General features: G+C 36.7%; 1 pseudogene; it reads right to left on the reverse strand.

The window, feature by feature from the left end:
• Positions 1-26,347, reverse strand: part of LOC101124626 (charged multivesicular body protein 1B2-like) — a 63,098-nt pseudogene that overhangs the window by 32,836 nt on the left and 3,915 nt on the right.

A 26,347-nucleotide genomic window follows, 5' to 3' on the forward strand; every position in this document is an offset into this window, starting at 1 on the left:
ATGCCTTGAGGTAGTCTGCTTTTGGTGAAACTGGCTTGGTGTTCTATAACCTTCTTGGAGTTGGATATTGATACCATTCTCTAGGTTTGTGAAGTTCTCTATTAGTATCCCTTTCAACGAACTTTCTATCCCTATCTCTTTCTTGACCTTCTCTTTAAGGCCAATAACTCTGACATTTGCCCTTTTAGAGTATTTTTCTAGATCCTGTAGTCATGCTTCATTTTTTAATTCTTTTTTTTTCCTTTAGTCTCCTCTGTGTATTTTCAAACAGACTGTCTTCAAGCTCACTAATTCTTTCTTCTGCTAGATCCATTCTGCTATTAAAGAACTCTGATACATTTTTCAGTATGCTAATTGTATTTTTAAGCTCCAGAATTTCTGCTTCTTTTTAATTATTTCAATCTCTCTTAAATTTATCTGATAGAATTCTAAATTTATTCTCTGTGTTATCTTGAATTTCTTTGAATTTCCTCAACACAGCTATTTAGAATTCTCTGTCTGAAAAGTCACATATCTCTGCTTCTCCAGGATTGGTCCCTGGTACCTTATTTAGTTCATTTGTTGAGGTCATGTTTTCCTGGATGGTGTTGATGCTTGTAGATGTTCTTTGGTGTCTGGGCACTGAAGAATAAGGTATTTATTGTAGTTTTCACTGTATGGCCTCATCTGTAGCCATCCTTCTTGAGAAGGCTTTCTAGATATTTGAAAAGACTTGAGTGTTGTGTTCTAAGCTGTTTCTGCTTTAAGGGGCACTCCAAGCTCCATAACCCTGTGGTGCTTGCAGGCTCGTAGAGGTACCATCTTGATGGCCTTAAACAAGATCCAGGAGAATTCTCTGAATTACCAGACAGAGACTTCTGTTCTCTTCCCTTATATTCTCCCAGACATAGAGTTTCTTTCTCTCTCTCTCTGTTCTGAGTCACCTACAGCTGGGGGTAGAGTGACACAAGCAACTCTGTGTCATACTACCAGTATGACTGCATGGGGCAAGACCTGATGCCAGCACAGCCCTGGTTGTCACCCAAGTCCTGCTATAACCACTCCCTGGCTACTGTTTATGTTTGTTCAAGGCCCTGGAGCTCTACAATCAGCAGTTGGAAAAGCCAGCCAGGCCTATATCCTTCCCTTCAGTGCAGCAAGGTCCCCCAGGCCCCATGTGAGTTCAAAAGTGCTGTCCAGGAGTCAGGAACTTCAGTCAAAAACCTTAGAAGTCTACTCGGTATTCTACTGTAATGTTGCTGAGCTGGCACTCAAACTACAAGACACAGTCCTTCCCAGTCTTCCTTCCCCTTTCCAAAGACAGAGGAGCCTCACCCCATAGTCAGAGCCACAGCTAGCCAGCAGGAGTACTGCCAGGCTACCATTGATGTTTGTTTAAGGTTTGAGGTCTCCTAAGTCAGCTTGTGATGAATACTGCCTGGCCTGGGACTCACCCTTCAGGGTAGTGACCTCCTCTATGGCCCAGGGCAGGTTCAGAAATGCAGTCCAAGAGTCAAGTCCTGACACAGGGGACCCCAAGAGCCCATTTGGTGCTCTAACCCCCATGGCAGTATTGGTACCTGAAGCCAGCAAGTCTCAGAGGCTCAACAAGCCCTCAATGTAGTACCTGGGTATCGCTGCTGGTTATTCAAGGCTCAAGGACTCTTCAGTTGGCAGGTGATGAATGCTGGCAGGACTGGGTCCTTCCCTTCCAGACAGTGAGTTCCCTCCTGATCTAGAGTGTGTCTAGAAATGCTGTCTGGGAGCTAGGGCCTGGAACAGGGGTTTCATGACTCTGACCAGTGCCCTATCCTGTGGTGGCTTAGCTGGCATCCAAGATGCAAGACAAAGTCTGCCCTACTCTTCCACTTCTTCTCCTCAAGCAAAATGGGTTTCTTTTGGAGCCACCAGCTGTGCAGCCTGCGATTAAGGGAAGGGTGATGCCAACACTCCCTTGACTGCCCCAGGTGGTGTTTCAGTGTGTCGTGTGTCCCCACAGTCTACTGTCTCTGGGCCTACTTCCGCCATAGGACTCACCTAAGAGTTGCAGTTCTTTGTTTTGTTTTGTTTTGTTTTGTTTGTTTTTTGAGACAGAGTCTCACTCTGTCGCCCAGGCTGGAGTGCAGTGGTGCGATCTCGGCTCACTGCAACCTCTGCCCTCCGAATTCAAGTGATTCTCCTGCCTCAGCCTCCCGAGTAGCTGGGATTACAGGCGCCTGCCACCACACCCGGCTAATTTTTTGTATTTTTAGTAGAGACAGGGTTTCACCTTCTTGGCCAGGCTGGTCTTTAACTCCTGACCTCGTGATCCACCCGCCTCAGCCTCCCAAAATGCTCGGATTACAGGCGTGAGCCACCGCGCCTGGCCGAATTACAGTTCTTATGGCCAAGATTGCCTTTAAAGTTTACCTAGAAACCAGGGGCACTTTGACCCTAAGTGGTGAGATTTGCAGGCACTCAAGTTCAGACCCCTGGGATTGGTCATTTCCCTCTGGCTAGGGATGGTTTAAATGTTCCCTGTGTGGGTGGGCAACAGCTAAGTTTGGTCTGGAATTCCTTTCTGCTTTAACAGAACAGCACTGAGTTCAATGCCTTATAACTACTGTCCTCTCCCTCGCCCAGTGCCCAGAGATGCTCTCTGCAAGCAGGCTGCAGCTGCCAGGGGTGGGGAAGGGGTGGTGTCATAGATTCAGAACTGCTTTTTCTATCTCTTCGGTGCCTCTTTCAGCAATATGAAGTTAAAAACAGGTATTGTGAGTGTTCACCTCATTTTCGGTTCTATGAAGGTAATTTTTTCTGCGTAATGTTAGTTGTTAACTGGTGTCCTTGTTGGGGTTGGGGGGTAAGGACAATTGGTGGAGCTTTCTATTCCACTATCTTGCTTCACCTCTGTATCTTAATTTATATTTTAAAAATAATGCATTTAAAGACTGAGTAAGGGTAAGCTCTTTTGCGTTTAAAAGACATTTTATTTTATATGCTTTGCCTAATTTTTAATAAATTGTTAGCCATTTTCTTATTAATTGGTTTAAGAGCTCTTTACATATTAAACAGATAAGCTTTAATAGCTCTACAAATATTCATTCCCAGGTATTTTTCTTTTAATTACATTTTTAGATACATGGAATTTTTTTTCAACAGGGTCAAATTTATCAGTCTTTCTTTTTTGGCTTCTGGGTTTTGTGTTTTGCAGCCCTTCCTCCAAGACTGTAAAAAAACTCACCCCTCATTTTCTCTTCTAGTATGTATATGGTTTTATTTTTATGAACTTCTATATTCGATCCACATCAAACATATGTTGTTATATGGATTTACACATTTTGAAATCAAACCCTTTGCGAGTACATTTCAATGAAAAGTAACTTTAATATGTTTTAATAAAAAATGATTGTTGTAGGCCATGTGTTGGGAAGTTTGGAAAAATTAACAGTTAAAGGAGGATGAGGACTGAAAAACTAGAGGAAAAAGCAAAGTAAACTGCAAAGAAATGTTGCAAGAGTAGAATTGCAATGCACTAGACACATGCTAAGGAACCACTACTCCTTGTCAGTCAACCACAAAATAGAAAATTAATTAGGATTGCATATGGTGGAGTAAATTGCATGTTTTAATACTGCTGTGCTTGTCTGAGATTTGATACATTTCTTAATAATTTCTAAACTCCTCAGTATACAAAAATATTAGACCAGAAACCTTTTTGGGGTTTCTTTCTTTGCAATATTTGGCCCATGTTTTTAGAAAGGGATAAACCTAATACATCAACTTTAAGTTTACTTTTTCTGCAGACTCAGCCTAAAGACTTCCATATCCTTTTCTAGTTTTCCTCTCATAAAGTGTTCTCAACTAAGAGTATAGACAAAATACCCTAAGTGACTCAATTGACTCATTTTAAGGATTAGATATACACTATTATATATCTGAATATCTAAAGTAATAACTAAACTAAAATAGATCTATAAATACACACAGAAAAGAATTAGCATAGCATACCTTATACTACTATCCTCAGGTAGGCCTACTTGATGTTTGACACTTGGCTGGCATCTAGGAACTTGGATTTATGGAAGATTCCCAGAATTGGTAAGAGTGGCTCACTGTACCTAAACTGTTTGTACAAACAATGGTGATTTATGCCAAACACCTGATTTCCTTCTGGGGATCTGGAATTTTGGTATGTGCCAGGCAGAATGTGCCCATGACTGACTACTGATTAAAAACTGGGAACTCTTAAGCCCAGGGGAACTTCCCTGGTAGACATTTCACATGTATCATGATAAGTAGCTGGAGGAAATAAGCTTGTTCCATGTGACTTCACTGGGAAAGGAATCTTGCCAGCTTGGACCTGGATCCTCCAGACTTCACCCTATACACACTTTCCCTTTGTTGATCCTGCTTTATATCCTTTTACTCTAATAAATCATAGACATAAGTACAACTATACACTGAGTTCTGTGAATCCTCCTAGCAAATACACAAATCACAGTAAACATTAATGCAATGTTTAGATATAAAACTTTAGAACCTGTAAAAATTTAAAAATTAGTAAAAAATGTTTGATATTATTCTTAGATATAGGCTTTATACTTCATAGTAAGTGGTTTTAGCTATAAATCAAAGGATAGTCTTTAGATGTATGTAACATAGCATAGTTGCAACTTAGCCTTGTGGGCCATAATTGCACATACAAATAGTATATGCAATTAAACATAGTAATAAAAAAATCCATTATTAACTATGTAGGATAATAAGGAATTTATTTAAATGGATTCTTGGCTTAGAATGCTAAAGATATTAATCTTTCTTCACATGAAATAAACTATGTATAATTAATCATTGTTCCATGATTAATTATGCTCATTTCATGAGTTAAAAAAGTAAATATATTAAAAGTGACTTACCTTTTAATCTTGGCCTTTTCAGCCTTTTCTTCTTTATCACATTTCTTGGCATTCCTATTAAGTTCTTTTGCAGCAAACTTCAAGTAAAATAATGGTTCTGAAAAGAGCCATTAAGGATAAGGCTATTGAAAAAGTTATTTCCCCAACATAACTACCTGCAAACAACATATTAAAATTATAAAACATATGAGATAAGATTAATATTAACCAACTAGTCACAATGCTTTTGAGGAACTGGAACAATTTCTTTATTCTACACTTGTTTTCTGTTAAAAAATATCAAATTAATAGAAATCATTGATTATAAGGGGAGAAATTACTGTGGAGAAACCGGGCAGATACCACTTAACCAAGGTTAACATCACCAGTGATAAAACATTTCAGTATAATTTATCTTCTGAAATGATAAACTGAGAGGGGTATAGCATCGTTTCTATGGCATGGTTGCCGAAAACATAACCTTAATCTACTCAAGAGAAAACATGGGACAATCCTGAACTGAGAGACATTTGATATAACAGACTAGCATACTTTTCAAGTGTCAAATTCATGAAAAGCAAGGAAAGACTGAATAAGCAGTCACAGACTGGAGGAGACTAAGGAGATATGGTGACTAAATGCAACGTAGGATCCTGGAACAGAAAGAGGATGTTAATGGAAATACTGGTAAATCCAAATAAGATCTGTGGTTTAGTTATTTATCTTGTAGTGATGTTGATTTCCTTATGTTGATAATTATACTATGGTTCTGTAAGACATTAACATTAGCAAAAGCTTGGTAGAAGGTATACAAGGACTTGCTGTACTATTTTTACAACTTTTCTTTAAATCTAAAATTATTTTAAAACTTTTTAATTAAAAAAGAAAAAAATCATTAAAAAACTAGGAATAAAAGCACTCCCATAAATAAAACCACATTGAATATCATAAATCTTTCATTTTCATGTCACAAACAAAAATAAATATGAAGTATATGCACATATATATGACAAAGTGCTGTGAATTATTTAAAAACCAACCAGATTATGTAATGACTAGATCACTAAGGTACAGTTTTAAAGGCTGGCTTTTGGATTGATTGTATCATTATTAGAAAACAAGAATGGCTTGCTTAATCTACCAAAACTAAATAATAAATTAAGCTATCTTCTTTATCTCTCAGTTGCTTCATGGCTCTAATTCAATGCCTAAAGACTCTATGTATTTTACGACCTCTGAAAAAAGGTAAATGACCTCTGAAAAAAGGTAAAATATACTTTTTAAAACCTTGTTTCTGTGTTTCTTTAGGACATTTACAAAAACGATGGAAGGTTCCTTTTTATCTATTTTTTTTTTGAAAAGTGCACACACGATATGATTTAAAGGGCTGACTTTTGGATTGATAATATCACTATTAGAAAACAAGAATGGTTTCTTTAATTTACCAAAACTAAAGCTATCTTGTTCATTTCTCACTGGTTTCGTGGCTTTAATTCAATGCCTTATTTATGGATAATGACAGGAATAAATGTGCTGCCCTGAGTAGTTTCCAGGCTATAAATTCTAGATATACCTAGAATTGTAAATAAGTGCATATGTATACATTTATGTGTAATTTTAATATAAAATATACCTGAAATTTGTAAGATTTAACAATTTCAGCTTGGTGACTAAGTTATATGCCCTTATATATACACACACAAATATGTATATGTACACACACACAAACACACACACACGGTTTGCCAAGGTTTCTCAATTTGGGGCCAGATAATTCTTTGTGAGGCTGTCCTATAAATTCTAGGAAATTCAGCAGCATCCCTGGCCTTTATCCAGTAGATGTCAGAAGCACCCCCTCCTCTCAGTTGTAACAACCAATAACATCTCCAGACATTGCCAAAAGTCACTTGGGGTGGGGGAGGGAAAATCCAACTCTGATGAAAATCAAAATCACTATATATATGAAAAATATTTTCCTTTCTTTGTCTTCATTTTCTAAATTATTTCCCCAATATAATTGCTGTCTCTGTAGAAAAAGTCACTAAAGTTAAAAGTTGAATTATGATACTGACAGAGCAGGAGCACCGTCATCTCAGACAAACACTGCCACTTTAAGTTCCAGCTCCCTTTCTAGACTCATGCATTTCAAGGAAATCACTTCTAACTACAAGCAGCCAGAAAGAGTAGACAGTAAAACACAGATAAGAGAGCTCGGGAACAGTGGGAGGTGGAGGGAAAATCTCTTGGTAACTGCGAAACTTCACCCTCATACAATGGGCCCCAGTAAAACAGTGGGCCTTAGTAAGCACATTTCTTTCCCTTCAGGTACACTAAGATAGGGAAGCTAAAAGCAGACTCAGTGGGGTATGCCTGCAGTTGCAGAAAGACGTGTAGGAACAGACACAAAACTCTCTCTCCCAGATAAGCACAACAAAGAGACAAGAAGGAGTCCAAGCCTCTGACAAACTCTCCCACCCTAAATCCTTAAAAAACTCTTAATCTGTAAGAGTTTAAGTTTAACCTAATTCAGCCAGAAGCCCCTCTCAGGTTTGTTTTCTCTAAAATAAACCTGTCCTTGACTGTCAAGCCACCTTTCATGTTTCTTTCCTCTTTCTTTAAAATTCTTACATTTGGTGCTGAAACCCGGGATGGGTGTTGGGGGCAGAGGCTCTCTTGCAACCCAGGAAGCAGTGGGTAATGGCAGCTCATCCTGAATTAACTCCTGGATCCTGAGGGTCTCTGGCCGCCCACCCCACCTCTACTCTTACTTCACTTTTCAAGCGATTTGTGTGAGGAGGACAACTAATCTGAAGGGAACTGCAAGGCTCAGGCCAGGGCTACTCCCCAGTGGACTCTCAAAACCCTCAGGTCTCAGGAATCCACCTCTGACCTCACACAATGGGTATTTCACTCCCTAACCCTTGCTCCCTCTTTTTCCCTCTTCTTTCTCTCTCTCTCTCTCTCTCTCTCTCTCTCTTCCTCGTGTGGCTCCAGTCTGGGAGGCCCTTTGCCGATTCCAACCAGAACATCCAACATCAGACACTAATCCAGCCGACTGGTAAGATCTGCCTTCTCCTAGCTTTCTCTTGGTACTGGAGAAAGTCCGGCCTGCCATCCAGGTCCTCGGAGGACTAACGGGACTAAGCTAGAGGAAATCTTGGGGATGCCCACTTCCTTCTCAACTTAACCATCCTCTTTCGGAAACAGAATTCCGAGTCTCTGTCTTTTGTCTGGGGATACCTAGAACAAAACAGACACCCTTGGTTTCCTCTTACCAGTCCACATAGGTGCCAAACAATCCACATTCCTATGCCCTCCCCACAGGGCTGTTGTCTTTGCAACCTCACCAAACTTGGCTTACAGGGGACCCTAAATCCAAAACATTTAATTTTATACTGCAACATGACTTGGCCCCAATAGAGACTAGATAATAACAGCTGATGGCTCAAAAACGGCACCTTTAACTTTCAAATTCTCAGGCACCTTAACAACTTTATCATCAGAAACAGCAAATGACAAAAGGTTCCCCATATTTAGGCTTTCTTCTACCTTAAACTCCGCCCCTCCTCTTCTCCACCCCTTCAAAAACTACTCCAACCAGTCAAACCTCCTCTGCCATTCTCCCCCTACGGTAAGTGTCTATGGTTAAAGGTATTGCTCGGGTTCACGTCCCCTTCTCCATTTCTGATTTGTGGCAGATTGAACAGCTTCTGGGATCTTTCTCTAAAAATCCCTCTCATTATTGCAGGGAATTCCTGCATATAACCCAATCCTTTAATATAAGTTGTCATAACATTCTTATAATTCTAACATCTACCCTCACCCTTAATAAAAAAGAGTGCTCAGCTTAATTAAAATGGATATCCAAGCTATAAGTGTATTTAAAAGGCCTTTATGTTTTTCTCTTCGTAAATCTTGTTTTCCTGAAAAAGGTTTTTTTTTTTTCCAGTTGAAATTACTTTTCTCCACTCTGTCTTTCCAGTCTTGGTGAATGCATAAAAGACCCTAGAATAACTTCTGGTGGTCTGGGACTCCTTGGGAAGACAGAAAAGGCACCACAAATTCCATTTTGGGAAAAATCCGTTTTCCTTATGGAACCCCTGGAATTAGAGGTGAATAAGTACGTCTCAAAATCTGTCTTTGTCTTCCAGCTATGCTTGTCTATTAGGCCCTGAAAATTGTTTTCCTAGCCCTGTTCTTAAAGGGCCACACCCGGAGGCCAATAATCCAATTAGGAAATTAGCAAATGTAAACCTTCTAACTACTTGATCTTCTTCTGGTTGTCTGTGTGGCTATATATGTGTTATGTGTGCAATGTCTATTAAAAAGAGCTCTAATTAATTGATTGGGCTAAGAAAAATAAGCGGCTAAATCAAATATTTTTAAGCAAAAAGTAAAAGCTGTGGTACCTTTCAGTTCATGTAATTTTAATACTTAAAAATAAAAACAGTCTTAGGAATTATTGGTAAAATACCAATGTTCTTAAGGTGTAAAAATGTGGTCTACATTATGCAGGTCAAATACTAGGTTTGCTAAATGTTTTAAGGTTGTAAACTGCTTCTTTAGTCTTTAAAAACTGTCAACTTGCCTGCTTCACAATTGGTAAGGCCAGAAACCTATGGAAGATGGAAGTAACTATGCCCCTAACTATGCTGGAAGAAGTCAAACTTCATCTGCATCTAGCACATAATTTAAAAAAAAAAACAGGTTTTACATTAAAGTTGAAAATTGCTAAAAGTTACCATTATAAGATGTAATTAAAACTACTGAACATGGATTTGCATGCAAGGTGTATAAAAACAGTAAAAAGTGTTTTTAGTTAAAAATTATAGGAAGGCATAAAAATGTACATTTTGCTTAAGAATAAAAACTTGTCTTAAAATTAAATAAAATGGATGGTTTAGCAGATCGTAAAAACATTGTAAAAATTAATCCTGCAAAGAAATCTCTGTGTGTAAACATATTAACTAAACTCAAAGGGGTATTATATGGTTTTTTCTGTAAATTAAACACTAAAAGCACCACAAGATTTTCTTAAAATGCTAATCTACTCTTTAGCAAAACTTGTCAAGGGTTATAACGGGTATGTAAAAATCTCACTTCATGGACAAACTGGTTAAAATTAAATAAAATTGTCTAGAAGGTTTCATTAAAATTAGGGTTAACATTAATAGCAAACTAATGCAAGGATAAAATTTAACTTTCTCTCTTAAACAGAATTTTCATGTAATACAAAAGGCTAATAAATGGTTTTTGCTTTTCCAAATTTTTAACTCATCATTTTGGCAAAGCAAAACCAAACAAACAAACAGAAAACTTATGGTAATCTAAAATTATATTTTAATATCAAGCATTTTAAATTTTAAACATATTTTACAGGCTTCTCAAAATCAAATTTTAGTCTCAAAATTGTCTTTCCTAACCCCTGCAGCATCTGGAAAAAAAGGTAAACAGGATTATTTAACATGTTTAGGTACATAAAATTGCCAAAATAATGTCTAATAGGTTATATTTTAGGGAATAATATTAACATATGTTCCAAAACTGTATGGAATGTCTAAGGTTCTAGTGTCTAAATATGTGCTATTAATCACAATTAAGGTTGTTATGTTGGGTTATTGTAAACCACAAAAATGACCAAATTTCTTTGTCAGTTGTGTTTCTAACTGTATCCAATCTGGACATTTTGTTATCTATAGACAATTGTTATTTTGTTTTAATTGTCTTCTAAGATGGTTTTTAACAAAGTGGTGGAAGAAGTGCTCTCAAATGTGGGCTTCTCACAACAAAAAAAATACAGAACTCATGAAAAGCTAAAATGTTTACAAATCTTAAGCAAAACAAAAGTTAATAAAATGGACTAAACTAGTAAAAAACAAAAACAAGTTTTTACCTTTTGCTTAGAACACTGCTAATTTTTAGTTTATTTTTCAGAGTCAAGAAAACTTGTCTTAAGCTAGCTACAGCCTTTTACAACTAAGTAAAGTATACTCCTTTAAACAGAATTTAAAGTGTGTTTGTTTCTCTCTGCTAGTTCCTCTAGAATTTGAAAACTAGTTACAAGTATTCTTAAACTACAACAGTATTGTTGTTTGCATCAGTGCAATAAAAATCTATTTTCTTTTGTGGCTGGGCGCAGTGGCTCACACCTGTAATCCCAGCACTTTGGGAGGCCAAGGCCGGCAGATCACGAGGTCAGGAGATCGAGACCATCCTAGCCAACATAGTGAAACCCTGTCTCTACCAAAATACAAAAAATTAGCCAAGCGTGGTGGTGCACGCCTGTAGTCCCAGCTGCTCAGGAGGCTGAGGCAGGGAAGTCACTTGAGCTCGGGACGCCAAGGTTGCCCTGAGCCAAGATCTCACCACTGCACTCCAGCCTGGCAACAGAGCAAGACTCTGTCTAAAAAAAAAAAGGCAGGGGTGGGAATCTATTTTCTTTTGTAACAGAACACAGTTGGAAAAACTGGTTATTTTACCAAGGCTTTGACTGGAATGGTGTGCTCTCCTTTAAGGAATTAAACTTGACTTATGGAGCCAATAAAACCCTTGGAAAACTGGCCTCATGCTTTGTGTACACAGTCCCTGTACAAAGTTTCTGACCTGTGGTAAGTAAAGACTATCAATTTCTGACAGACCAGGAACCCCAAGTTATCTTAAAACCTCAAGAGGAGAGGAATTCAACCAACTCATAGGTATTTAATGGTAAAAATCCATCGCTGGGCTTGGCTTTTAAAAGTCTTATCTCAAATACCTTCTATGTAACAAAGTTCCATCAAAGACTATTTAAAAGGCCTATGTAGCAAGTAATTATTCTTGCTGCACTGTATACAAATAATTAAGCCAAGTATAATAAAGATTTGTATTTTAATAAAAATGTGAAACTGAAGACAAAATTGTGTTTCAAAAACTATAGCACACCTGTTGTTAAATTCAAGTATTGCCTAATGTTTTTGTTTTTATTATTTTCTACAGTTTAAATTATATCCGTTACAGAAATCAACCTCTTGGATACATCACACTCAAGTCAAAGCCTAAAGAGCTGAGAAAGCAACCCTTAACAGCCCAGAAAAATACCCTAAATATCAATGTAAAAAAAATAAGAAATCTTATACTGAAAATCATAAAAGATAACTAAGTAAAAATTACTCATCTTACTCAATCTCAACCCTGCCTCACCAAATACTTTTGTCACTTCTACCTCTCCTTTTAATCCAAATATTAAAACCTTTTTAATGGAAATTTAGTAAGCCACCCTTGTGGGAACTGCTTTACTCACTCTACTATTTGTAGTAGAACTACATACTGTAGCACTATCAGAGTAGAATATCGGACACAGAATCTCAATTACCATAGCATTTTGGTTAATTCTTATCCTCATAGAAGGAGTAACAGTTACTAACAAAAAATAACACATGGGTCTTTCCAAACACATGCCTCTGCCTCTCATTGGGAAAGAAATGTTGCTTCTAACTCAACCAATCGTGCCTAATAAGAAACACTGCTGAAAAGCCTACAACTAATGTTTTAACCCTGCCTAATTAACCTTTTTTGTTTTTTTTTTTAACTGACAGAATCATGGCCATTTCGCAGACAACTGCCTCAAAACATCTACACACAGTGTTGCTCCTGCATGCAATCTGAGACCAAGAAACTCTCCACACCCCCATCAGCAGGAAGTAACCAGAAAGAACACATCGCTCCTCATCCTTTTATAACTATAGGGCCTGGAATGACAGAGCAGGAGCACCATCATCTCAGACAAACACTGCCACTTTCAGTTCCAGCTCCCATTCTAGCCTCATGCATTTCAAGGAAATCACTTCTCTTCTAACTACAAGCAGCCAGAAAGAGCAGACAGTAAAACACAGATAAGATAGCTAAGGCACAGAGGGAGGTGGGGGGAAAGTCTCTTGGTTAATTGCCAATCTTCACCCCCTTTCGAAAGAAACGTTCATGTTTCCTCTTTCTTTAATTCTTACAATACCAATTATTTTTGATGAGTTAATATAGTTAACATATTCTTTTATGTTTTTTAAAGAATGGTTTCAGCTATGATTAAACCTGAAATTTACTGTAAACTTCAAATACTGAGGACTGACTACTGAATACGTCTTATAACTTACTCTTATTTAATAATTAGGATTACAGTATAAAATACTGGCCAAAAAATAGATCTTTCACAACCGTGCATTCTGTTCCATAATGCTTTTTCCCCCAAAAGACTTGAGTTACTTCTAGAAATATGGAGGCCTAAAGAGTTAGAAAAACACTCTGAAATACTGAATAAACTATAATAGAAGTCCAAAAGAAGGAAAATCCGCTGGGAAAGAACAAAACAGGAAGAAGGAACTATTAGTAAGCAAGCACTGAAGCTCCTGAAACTCCCACAGTGTTGGAACTGAACTTTTTGAATAATGGCAGAACCCTTGAAGGTTACAACATTAGCACAAGGGTAGGTAGAAAAATATCTTATCAGCCAGCAAGGGATTATAAGATGATATGATTAACTTTCTACGGGCCTTAGGTGGAAGCTGCGGGTGAAACAAAGGCTCCCCTACAAATTTATAGCCACAGCAATGTCATCATGTGGAGTTGGGTTTCAAATGTGTCCTCCTGGAAGGGTCTGGGAAACCCCATCCTGAAATATTAAAGTACTTCCAAGTTGGAGGAACATCTTCAACCCAGGAATTTTAGGATTCCCTTAGGTTTCAATGAATAGATGTATAAAACTAAAAATTAAATAAAGTTGAGGAGAAAAATAGACTGTAATACAGATTGCATACAAACAGATTGTAATACAAACTGTAATACAAAATATGTAAAGGTTATATTCAAGGAGATGATGCATGAGACTCTTCGCATAACTGATGAAAGTAACCTTTAATATTTTAATTCAGGAAGCATAAAAAATGCCAAGCAGAATAAAAATAAATTTACACTAGATATATTACAGTAAGCCTCTGACTACCGAAGACTATAACAACTTTAAAAGAGCCATAGTGAAAGTTCAGATAATTTACAAAAGATCTAAAATTAGACTCCAAAGAATTTTCAAACAAAACACTAATTTTCAAAGAAAGTACAATTGATTCATGTTGTCCAAGGTAGTCATGGTCTAATTAAGTTGCTGAGAATACCAAATTAGCAAATACTGAACCATTACTTCTAGGGGAAATACAGGAATAGGGTCCTATGACCCGGTGGTTACATTTTCATCAACTGATCAATATATAACCTTATCCCAAGATGGCCAAATAGTAACAGCTCCAGTCTGCAGCTCCCAGAGTGATTGATGCAGAAGACAGGTGATTTCTGCATTTCCAACTGAGGTACCTGGTTCATCTCACTGGGACTGGTTGGAGAGTGGGTGCAGCCCACTGAGGGCGAGCCAAAGCAGGGTGGGGCATCGCCTCACCCAGGAAGTACAAGGGGTTGGGGGATTTCCCTTTCCTAGCCAAGGGAAGCCGTGACAGACTGTACCGGGAAAATTGGGACACTCCCACCTTAATACTGCACTTTTCCAATGGTCTTAGCAAACAGCACACCAGGAGATTATATGCCATGCCTGGCTCAGCGAATCCCATACCCACAGAGCCTGCTCACTGCTAATGCAGCAGTCTGAGATCGAACTGTGAGGCAGCAGCTTGGCTGGGGGACGGGCGTCCGCCATTACTGAGGCTTGAGTAGGGACACAAAGTAGTCGGGAAGCTCAAACTGGGTGGAGCCCACCACGGCTCAACAAGGCCTGCCTGCCTCTGTAGACTCCACCTCTGAGGGCAGGGCATAGCTGAACAAAAGGCAGTAGAAACTTCTGCAGACTTAAGCGTCCCTGTCTGACAGCTCTGAAGAGAGCAGTGGCTCTCCCAGTATGGTGTATGAGCTCTGAGAACGGACAGACTGGCTCCTCAAGTGGGTCCCTGACCCCTGTGTAGCCTAACTGGGAGACACCTCCCAGACACATCCTGGTAGGGGCCGACTGACACCTTATACAGCTGGGTGTCCCTCTGAGACGAAGCTTCCAGAGGAAGGATCAGGCAGCAATATTTGCTGTTCTACAATATTTGCTGTTCTGCAGCCTCCGCTAGTGATACCAGGCAAACAGTGTCTGGAGTGGACCTCCAAAAAACTCCAACAGACCTGCATCTGAGGGTCCTGACTGTTAGAAGGAAAACTAACAAACAGAAAGGAATAGCATCAATGTCAACAAAAAGGGCATCCACACCAAAACCCCATCTGTAGGTCACTATCATCAAAGACCAAAGGTAGATAAAACCACGAACATGGGGAGAAACCAGAGCAGAAAAGCTGAAAATTCTAAAAACCAGAGCGCCTCTTCTCCTCCAAAGGATCGCAGCTCCTTGCCAGTGACGAAACAAAGCTGGACGGAGAATGACTTTGATGAGCTGACAGAAGTAGGCTTCAGAAGGTCGGCAATATCAAACTTCTCCAAGCTAAAGGAGGATGTTCAAACCCATCGCAAGGAAGCTAAAAACCTTGAAAAAATTAGACTAATGGCTAACTAGAATAAACAGTGTAGAGAAGACCTTAAATGACCTGATTGAGCTGAAAACCATGGCACAAAAACTACATGACGCATGCACAAGCTTCAATAGCCAATTCAATCAAGGAAGAAAGGATATCAGTGATTGAAGATAAAATTAATGAGATAAAGCAAGAAGACAAGGTTAGAGAAAAAAGAGTAATTTTTACTCTTTTGAACAAAGCCTCCAAGAAATATTGGACTATGTGAAAAGACCAAATCTACATTTGATTGGTGTACCTGAAAGTGATGGGGAGAATGGAACCAAGCTGGAAAACACCCATCAGGATATTATCCAGGAGAACTTCCCCAATCTAGCAAGGCAGGCCAACATTCAAATTCAGGAAATACAAAGAACACCACAAAGATACTCCTCGAGATGAGTAACTCCAAGACACATAATTGCAAGATTCAGCAAGGTTGAAATGAAGGAAAAAATGCTAAGGGCAGCCAGAGAGAAAGGTCAGGATACCCACAAAGGGAAGCCCATCAGACTAACAGCAGATCTCTCAGCAGAAAGTCTACAAGTCAGAAGAGAGTGGGGGTCAACACTCAACATTCTTAAAGAAAAGAATTTTCAACCCAGAATTTCGTATCCTGCCAAACTAAGCTTCATAAGTGAAGGAGAAATAAAATCCTTTACAGACAAGCAAATGCTGAGAGATTTTGTCACCACCAGGCCAGTCTTACAAGAGCTCCTAATGCTATCCCTCCCCCCTCCCCCCACCCCACAACAGAGAGTTAATGGGTGCAGCACACCAACATGGCACATGTATACATATGTAACAAACCTGCACGTTGTGCACATGTACCCTAGAACTTAAAGTATATAAAAAAAGAGCTCCTGAAGAAAACACTAAACATGGAAAAGAACAACTGGTACCAGCCACTGCAAAAACATGCCAAATTGTAAAGTCCATCAATGCTAGGAAGAAACTGCATCAACTAACAGGCAAAATAACCAGCTAACAATCATAATGACAGGATCAAATTCACACATAACAATATGAACCTTAAATGTAAATGGGCTAAATGCCCCAATTAAAAGACACAGACTGGCAAACTGGATAAAGAGTCAAGACCCATCAGTGTGCTGTATTCAAGATACCCATCTCATGTGCAGAGACATATATAGGCTCAAAATAATGGGATAGAGGAAGATATACCAAGCAAATTGAAAGCAAAAAAAAAGCAGGGGTTGCAATCCTAGTCCCTGATAAAACAGACTTTAAACTAACAAAGATCAAAAGAGACAAGGCCATTACATAATGGTAAAGGGATCAATTCAACAAGAAGAGCTAAGTATCCTAAATATATATGCACCCAATACAGTAGCACTCAGATTCCTAGAGCAAGTCCTTAGAGACCTACAAAGGGACTTAGACTTCCACACAATAATAATGGGAGAGTTTAACACCCCACTGTCAATATTAGACAGATCAACAAGACAGAAGGTTAACAAGGATATCCAGGACTTGAACTCAGCTCTGAACCAAGTGGACCTAATAGACATCTACAGAATTCTCCACCACAAATCAACAGAATATACATTCTTCTCAGCACCATATCGCATTTATTCCAAAATTGACCATACAGTTGGAAGAAAAGCACTCCTCAGCAAATGTAAAAGAACAGAAATCACAATAAACTGTCTCTCACACCACAGTGCAATCAAATTAGAACTCAGGATAAAGAAACTCACTCAAAAACACACAACTACATGGAAACTAACAACCTGCTCCTGAATGACTACTGAGTAAATAACGAAATGAAGGCAGAAATAAAGGTGTTCTTTGAAACCAATGAGAACAAAGACACAATGTACCAGAATCTCTGGGACACATTTTAAGCAGTGTGTAGAGGGAGATTTATAGCACTAAATGCCCAAAAGAGAAAGCAGGAAAGATCTAAAATCAACACCCTAACATCACAATTAAAAGAACTAGAGATGCAAGAGCAAACAAATTCAAAAGCTAGCAGAAGACAAGAAATAACTGAAATCAGAGCAGAACTGAAGGAGACAGAGAAACAAAAAGCCCTCCAAAAAATCAATGAAGCCAGGAGCTGGTGTGTTGAAAAGATCAACAAAATTGATAGACCGCTAGCAAGACTAATAAAGAAAAAAGAGAGAAGAATCAAATAGATGCAATAAAAAATGATAAAGGGGATATCACCACTGATCCCACAGAAATAGAAACTACCATCAGAGAATACTATAAACACCTCCATGCAGATAAATTAGAAAATCTAGAAGAAATCGATAAATTCCTGGACACATACACCCTACCAAGAATAAACCAGGAAGACACTGAATCCCTGAAAACACCAATAACAGGCTCTGAAATTGAGGCAATAACTAATAGCCTACCAACCAAAAAAAGTCCAGGACCAGACGGATTCACAGCCACATTCTACCAGAGGTACAAAGAGGAGCTGGTACCATTCCTTCTGAAACTACTCCAATCAAGAAAAACAGGGAATCCTCCCTAACTCATTTTATGAGGCCAGCATCAGCCTGATCCCAAAGCCTGGCAGAGACACAACAAAAAAAGGGAATTTTAGACCAATATCCCTGATGAACATTGATGCAAAAATCCTCAATAAAATACTGGTAAACCGAATCCAGCAGCATATAAAAAAGCTTATCCACCAAGATCAAGTTGGCTTCATCCCTGGGATGCAAGGCTGGTTCAACATAGGCAAATCAATAAACATAACCCATCAAATAAACAGAATCAAAGACAAAAACCACATGATTATCTCAATAGATGCAGAAAAGGCCTTCGACAAAATTCAAAAGCCCTTCATGCTAAAAACTCTCAATAAACTAGGTATAGATGGAACGTATCTCAAAATAATAAGAGTTATTTATGACAAACCCACAGCCAATATCATACTGAATGGGCAAAAACTGGAAGCATTCCCTTTGAAAACTGGCACAAGACAAGGATGCCCTCTCTCACCACTCCTATTCAACATAATGTTGGAAGTTATGGCCCGGGCAATCAGGCAAGAGAAAGAAATAAGGGGTATTAAATTAGGAAAAGAGGAAGTCAAATTGTCCCTGTTTGCAGATGACATGATTGTATATTTTGAAAACCCTATCATCTCAGCCCAAAATCTCCTTAAGCTGATAAGCAACTTCAGCATAGTCTCAGGATACAAAATAAATGTACAAAAATCACAAGCATTCCTATACACCAATAACAGACAAACAGAGAGCCAAATCATAAGTGAATTCCCATTCACAATTGCTACAAAGAGAATAAAATACCTAGGAATCCAGCTTACAAGGGATGTGAAGGACCTCTTCAAGGAGAACTACAAACCCCTGCTCCACTAAATAAAAGAGGGCACAAACAAATGGAAGAATATTCCATGCTCATGGATAGGAATAATCAATATCGTGAAAATGGCCACACCACCCAAAGTAATTTATAGATTCAAGGGTATCCCCATCAAGCTACCAATGACTTTCTTCAAAGAATTGGAAAAAACTACTTTAAAGTTCATATGGAACCAAAAAAGAGCCCGCATTGCCAAGTCAATCCTAAGCAAAAAGAACAAAGCTGGAGGCATCACGCTACCTGACTTCAAACTATACTGCAAGGCTACAGTAACCAAAACAGCATGGTACTGGTACCAAAACAGAGATATACACCAATGGAACAGAACAGAGGCCTCAGAAATAACACCACACATCTACACCCATCTGATCTTTGACAAACCAGACAAAAACAAGAAATGGGGAAAGGATTCCCTATTTAATAAATGGTGCTGGGAAAACTGGCTAGCCATACGTAGAAAGTTGAAACTGGATCCCTTCCTTACACCTTATACAAATTAATTCAAGATGGATTAAATACTTCAATGTTAGACCTAAAACCATAAAAGCCCTAGAAGAAAACCTAAGCAATACCATTCAGGACACAGGCATGGGCAAGGACTTCATGACTAAAACACCAAAAGCAATGGCAACAAAAGCCAAAATTGACAAATGGGATCTAATTAAACTAAAGAGCTTCTGCACAGCAAAAGAAACTACCATCAGAGTGAACGGACAACTTACAGAATGGGAGAAAATTTTTGCCATCTACCCATCTGACAAAAGGCTAACATCCATAATCTACAAAGAACTTAAACAAATTTAAAAGAAAAAACGAAACAACCCCATCAAAAAGTGGGCAAAGAATATAAACAGACGCTTTTCAAAAGAAGACATTTATGCAGCCAAAAAACACATGAAAAAATGCTCATCATCACTGGCCATCAGAGAAATGCAAATCAAAACCACAATGAGATACCATCTCACACCAGTTAGAATGGCAATCATTAAAAAGTCAGGAAACAACAGGTGCTGGAGAGGATGGGGAGAAATAGGAATGCTTTTACACTGTTAGTGGGAGTGTAAACTAGTTCAACCACTGTGGAAGACAGTGTGGCAATTCCTCAAGGATTTAGAGCTAGAAATACCATTTGACCCAGCAATCCCATTACTGGGTATATACCCAAAGGGTTATAAATCATGCTAGTATAAAGACACATGCACACGTATGTTTATTGCGGCACTGTTCACAATAGCAAAGACTAGGAACCAACCCAAATGTCCGTCAATGATAGACTGGATTAAGAAAATGTGGCACATATACACCATGGAATACTATGCAGCCATAAGAAAGGATGAGTTCATGTCCTTTTTAGGGACTTGAATGAAGCTGGAAACCATCATTCTTAGCAAACTATCGCAAGGACAGAAAACCAAACACCACATGGTGTCCCTCATAGGTGGGAATTGAACAGTGAGAACACTTGGACACAGGGAGGGGAATATCACACACTGGCGCCTGTTTTGGGGTCGGGGGATGGGGGAGGGATAGCATTAGGAGAAATATCTAATGTAAATGACGAATTAATGGGTGCAGGAAACAAACATGGCACATGTACACATATGTAACAAACCTGCACGTACACATGTACCCTAGAACTTATTTTATATATATATATATATAAAACCGTATTTTATATATATATATAAAACCGTATTATATATATATATATATAAAACCGTATTATATATATATATATATAAAACCGTATTTTATATATATATATATAAAACCGTATTTTATATATATATATATAAAACCGTATTTTATATATATATAAAACCTTATTTTATATATATATAAAACCTTATTTTATATATATAAAACCTTATTTTATATATATAAAACCTTATTTTATATATATATAAAACCTTATTTTATATATATATAAAACCTTATTTCATATATAAAACCTTATTTCATATATAAAACCTTATTTTATATATAAAACCTTATTTTATGTATATATAAAACCTTATTTTATGTATATATAAAACCTTATTTTATGTATATATAAAACCTTATTTTATGTATATATAAAACCTTATTTTATGTATATATAAAACCTTATTTTATGTATATATAAAACCTTATTTTATGTATATATAAAACCTTATTTTATATATACAACACCTTATTTATATATATAATATATAAAACCTTATGTTATATGGGTTTCTGTTATAACACATCTAATTTAGTAAATATTGTTGATTCATTAACATTGACTTCACAGGCAACAGCACTGTGATTCATGCCTGAAAGAAGCTTCTCTAACGCATGGATTTTCTCCATAAGACACATCACAACCTTATTGCCCTTAGGAACACTAGGAAGCACTTCAGCAGTATGCTTGAGGACCATTTTAAACAATAAAATTACCAACAAAAAGCACAAAAATACAAAAATATGTGGCACTAAGTAGGAAGCAAAAAAGACACTTGTTTACAGTATGCAAACTGAAGAAAGAAGAACGAGCATTAATTGCCTTGTCCTGCTTCAGCTGGGAACACACACATTGGGCAAAATCAATTTTTACTGCTCTGTTTATGTCCTGGAATAACCATGAAATTGCCCCAACTATTGATTTTTCAGGTTACCAATTTTAGAAGGCAGGAAAATTTGCAAATAGAGAATCTTACGATAATGAATATCAACTGTATTTCATAGGAAACAAAATTATGTTTGACATAATGAAAAGCTTAGTGAGCATAGAGATTAGTAACCACATGGGTAAATCCAGAGAAATACTGATTATACAAGATAATCGTAACGTTTAATTTTGGAAATAAGAAGGCAGAGCTAGCATACACCATGAAAATACAATACAGACAATGGAGTGACTGAAGTTCAATATTTTAAAATCTTTGTATTATTCAGAAAGAAAACATTTCTGCACATGTACCCTAAAACTTAAAGTATAATAAAAAAAAATTTAAAAAAAAAGATTTTAACTGAAAAAAAAAAAAGAAAACATTTCTGATTAAACTGACATTAAATAAACTACCCATGTTAAAATGTCAAGGGTACTGCTGAAGAAGCAGTGTGTAATTTCCAAAACAATAAAGGAAAAAATGGAGTGAATCACTTAATAAATCCAAAAAGCAGCAAAAGAGAAGTGAATCACAAAGAAAACAGGCCACACAGAAATTACACAATAAAAGGACAGAAATATCCCCAAAATGTCAGGATGGACTAAGAAAATATTAAAACAAATCACAACGATGTGCTTTAAACAGGACTTTAAGACATGAAGGCATAGAAAGGCTAGAGGTAAAAAGACAGAAAAAGTTATGCCCAGACAAATACTGTCCTAAAATAAGCAGCTACATCTTTATTAGTATCAATTAAAACAGACTACATAAAGCAGTATTATAATTTTTTAAGAGGGGTCACTATAAAATGATAAAAAGTACACTCATTAATTGATGAAATAATTATAGATTTCCATGTACTCCTAGCATAGCTTCAAAGTGTCTTTGTGTATGCATATTTTAAACCGACAGAAATTAACAAGTCTTGGGAGATACTAATAAAACCTTTTCAGTTATCTAATAAAACTACATAAGGAGATAGAAGTATGAAAGACTCTATTAAGAAGCAGACTTTAATAATTATACAGAAAATTATGGCTAGTTATGCCCCAATAATTTGAGAATACACATCTTCCTCAAGTATAAGAAAACTCATCATGTATTGGGCCATAAAGCAAATCTGAAATAAGAGATACCAGACAAATCTACTATCTAACCATTATTCAATAATTTACTAATTGATATGCGAATTCTCTTCATGTTACAAAAAGAATGGATAAATTGTAGTATATTTCTACAATGAAAAACTATATAGAAGTGAAAATGAATATCATGAATGAATCCCAAATATCATTTTGATTAAAAAAGAAAATAGCAATATAATTCCACACATAAAATTTGGAAACATCTAATATATAGCTATATCTTAGGAATGTACATGTGGTAAAACATAAACACATGGAAATCATAAACATCAATGTTTAGATAGTGGTACCTTTGGTGGGAGAAGGAAGGTGAGTTGGTAATATTTTATTTCTTAAGCCTAGTGGTAGGTAACTGTGTTTTATTTCTTGTGGTTTTTAGGGAGATAAAGATTAAAATTACATAATTTTTTAAAATTATTCAAATAAAAGGTTAGATTAAGAGCTTATGGTCCTTGTTCCATGAGATTGTATCTTCATTTTAAAAAGGAGGGTTGTTTGAAAATTAAAAGAAAAAAAAAGCTCATATTAAATATAAACAGATGTTCCTCAACTTACAATGAGGTTATGTTTGGATAAGCCCACTGTAAGTTAAAAATATCCTAAGTTGAAAATCCATTTAGCACCTAACCTACTGAACATTGTAGCTTAGCCTAGCCTTCAAATGTGCTCAGAATACTTACATTAGCCTGCAGTTGGGCAAAGATCATCTAACACAAAGCCAATTATGTAATAAAGTGCTGAATATCTCATGTAATTTCTGGAATACTGTAATTTAGTGAATACTGGTTTAAATATACTGTACAGTATTCAATAAATTACATAATTAAATATACTATACAGTATTCAATAAATTACACATTATATAAAGAATGATTGAAATAATGGTTGTACGGGTACTCAAAATATGGTGTCTACTAAATTGCATATCACTTTCACACTACGGTAAAGTAAAAAAATTGAAAGTAAATCGCTGCTAGAATATGGACAACACTGTCAAGAATGTCTAACAATATTATTACTGAACATGTTTGTGCTTGATATAAATTTAATATAAAGTAGCAGCTTTTCAGGGCTCTGTTTTCACATATTCTTTTCCTAAACTTTAAGTATACTGTTAGAAATACAAATTTGAAGTTTATACAATGTCAGTAGCTACTTACTCTGAAATTCCCGTTATTTTGCATATAACATTATATACTTTTATGTACTTTACTATAACTCTGTTTACATGTCTAATTCTTCAACTAGACTATGGGTATCCTGGTAATAAGGATGAGTCCTAATCATCATTGTATCATCAGCCTAGTATAATGCTTAACAGAAGTGAAGTATTCGATATCTTTAAGTAAAGGAATAGTAGAAAAGTGTTCTTGCAGTGTTATATGAGTTGTGGAGAAAAAAGCACCACTGATGCTGGGGAAGAAGACTCAGTTATACATTTAAATTTACAAAACAAATTTATACCAAAAGAATGCTGTTTATTTGTGTTACATATTAGGATTCCACATACAATTTCATTCGGAATAAAAGGGCTCTGCTGCTGAAAGAGTTAGAAAACTAATGTCATAGATGTTCTGCAACATTTTTACTTCATGAACTGATATAATTAAAAGTACAAATATATCAGCACCAAAAATGTAGGAAGGAGAGTCTCAGAAGAAAGGGTAGCTCTTAAAGCTGAGTACATTTAGCTTTGCAAAATAGATTACCCTTTTTAATTTTTCCCATTTTGACTTGATCATGAAACCTCATCACAGGCCAAAATATTGCACAGTATTTCAAATCTGGTTCATAACTCAATTCAGTAGCTGAATTGATGCTATTATTTTCCACATCAGCAGTCTATTTTCTCCACTGCAACACAGAGAATCCTCACTTATTGTAGTATACATAGAGGATAGTTATTTGAACAGCAGACACTTGAATTTAAGGGAATCTCACATCCTGGTTTTAGAAACTACCCAATAGTTACAAGCAGGATTTAGACCTAGGGATGTTCTCATTTCTGGCTTACCACAGAACATTCATCATCAGAGAAATGCTGGTGTCATAAGCCAACTGGGCTACACATACATATATGAATGTATTTGGCAGTCGTGCTTTGGGCATCCTTTGTTGCAAAATGAATTCCTCTATCTCAAAAGTAATTTTCCCCATGACTCAGTGGATTATTATTCCTATTTCTGCCACTGCTGCCAACGTTAATGCTTTAATACCTTACTTAACCAATATTCTCAAGTATTATGGTGTTTCACATAAAGACATTTTAAGCTGTGGTTCAGGTTCAATTTTAAATGCCTAAACTTCTTTTTTTAAAAACTGGGAATACCTTAAAAATGATTTATGCATCCTTTGAGTAATATACAAAATGGTACATATTTTCCTAATCACTCAGAATCCATCTGATAGTTGTTAATAACTGTTATTTGATATAATTGATAGTTTTCTGTTTCCTCCTTTGATGTCAGGCTGTCAATTGTCACTTCTACTGTTTGTATACCTATGTCTTGTAGCCCTCTCTCTTTCTCTCTCTCTCTCTGTTGTTAATATGAAGGTCTAAGAAATAATTAAAGATGGTAGATTTTGGAAAAAAATAAGTCAGTAAGTTCTGATTTATAATGACAGGTGGGCCAGAGAGCTCACATAGCTAGAGACAGAACTAGGGCAGTAACCCAGTCCTCTCGCTCACAGTCACTATATTTTCAAAACCTGATCTAGGTAGTAGGATTCTCAACTGGAGGTATTCACTTCCTTGGGTTAGATTTATTCAGCCCCTGTGAGGTTTAGCACATACCATTATGCTTGCTTTTCAGTTAATATAAAACATAACCCTGACTCTGAGAAACTGATTTCAAAGGTCTCCACTAATGGCATCAGGTTTCTTTCCTCGTCCCAATATCCATGCAAAAGCAAAAAACTACCTCACTTGGACCTTGAGATTGATAAATAAGGAAATCAATAAATAGCTGAACATTTAGATTTCAAATTTTCAAAAAGTATTAATTCCCTTCCTTCCAATTTTACAAAATCAAAATTTAAAATATTACATCATACAAATGTACCTTTTAAATGGGAATATATATGAAACAGACTTGTCTTCAAGAGAATCTAGGCTAGCCTTTCCCATAAAGTGATTGTGTAGATTCACATCTTTTTCAAACTCCTTTTAAAGCAAAACCCCAAGTAGACTATCAATATATAGAAAAAGTAGCTCTGCATAACCCATAGGACTCCATCAAACATGACTTAATTGTGCTGTAAGTTCTAGAGGCACTGCAGAAAATGAAGAGACTTCAGAGCCCAGCCTAGGTCGTTTACTCTATGCTTACAAGCCCTGTGGCTTTCATAGCTTTAATTTCCTCTTCTATAAAATGGAGATAATATCATTTGTCTCCCAGTGCTGCTTTGAGGATCATAGATAATGTACACAAAATCCTCAGCACAAAATTTGGCACATAGTAGTTCAATAAATGAGAGCTACTGTAATTACCTCCTTGGGACTTTGCTAAGTCACCTACATTAATTGGATAATAATAAAAAGTCCGAATGTCTCTTTAAAACATTAATATAATTTCTTTTATTTGTAGTTACACTGTTGACAGAGAAAGTGTGGAAATCAGCTATGTCTTAGATCATTGCTTTGAAATCTAAATAAGAATCATTAGGTTTCAACATATTTATTGTACATATAGAAGGAAGCCTTGCTTTTAGAATTGAATGCAACTATTTTCCTGAATAAAAATTCTTATACTCAGTTTACCATAGAAATTCATAGTAGAAATATGTCCCCTCTGCCTCTCTGAAATGGATGGAAAAACACCAA

The sequence above is a fragment of the Gorilla gorilla genome, chromosome X (assembly GCF_029281585.2).
Source record: "Gorilla gorilla gorilla isolate KB3781 chromosome X, NHGRI_mGorGor1-v2.1_pri, whole genome shotgun sequence".
NCBI classification, from domain to species: Eukaryota; Metazoa; Chordata; class Mammalia; order Primates; family Hominidae; genus Gorilla; species Gorilla gorilla.